Source organism: Trachymyrmex cornetzi, unplaced genomic scaffold (genome assembly GCF_001594075.2).
Source record: "Trachymyrmex cornetzi isolate Tcor2-1 unplaced genomic scaffold, Tcor1.1 scaffold618, whole genome shotgun sequence".
Lineage (NCBI taxonomy): Eukaryota > Metazoa > Arthropoda > Insecta > Hymenoptera > Formicidae > Trachymyrmex > Trachymyrmex cornetzi.
The window spans coordinates 97506-98176 of record NW_017299935.1 but is presented as its reverse complement, the minus strand read 5'-3'; positions in this window follow the sequence as shown (position 1 = coordinate 98176).

The window sequence follows — 671 nt, the reverse complement described above, 5'->3', positions numbered from 1 at the left end:
GACTCGCAGGACGAAGAAGTTTTTGAAACCGGTGATAATCCATCGCTTGAAACGTCTGTCAGACAGGCGTTGAACACCCCTCAAGGTCGTCAGAGACTGCAAAGTCAATTAGGGCCGTTAGGACAAGTATATGTGAATACTCTTTTAATTGGTAACGCGAGAAATGAAATCGATCTTGTCTACGGTGTTTATTTCGATGAAAACGGCACGATGTTGGGTAATAAAAAATTTGACGTGAATACGGACGACACTATAATCATAGATGGAGAGAGATACAAAGGTACACCGGGTCTATACGAGCTGATCTTTAAGAAGATTCCAAACGACGCTATCTATACCGAGAATGATAAACAAACGTACAAACATATATTATTGACGACGAATGCTCACAGACGTGACAATAACGCTAGAAGGCCTATTAAGAGTAACAAGGGACACAAATACAAAAACATTATTGTTCCGCTCTTAGTTACAAGGAGTGTCAGTGGCACGAGTATTGGTTCAGGTATAAAGACAAATCCGCTGTGAGATTGACTGACAATGAAATAGATTACGTTCATTGGGACGATCCCAACGAGTTGGTAGATCGTCTTCAATTGCTCGATGCTTCTCGTCGAGCGGGTAATAACGCTCACGACAATGAAATTTTGTCGATAATCGAAGAACTTCGT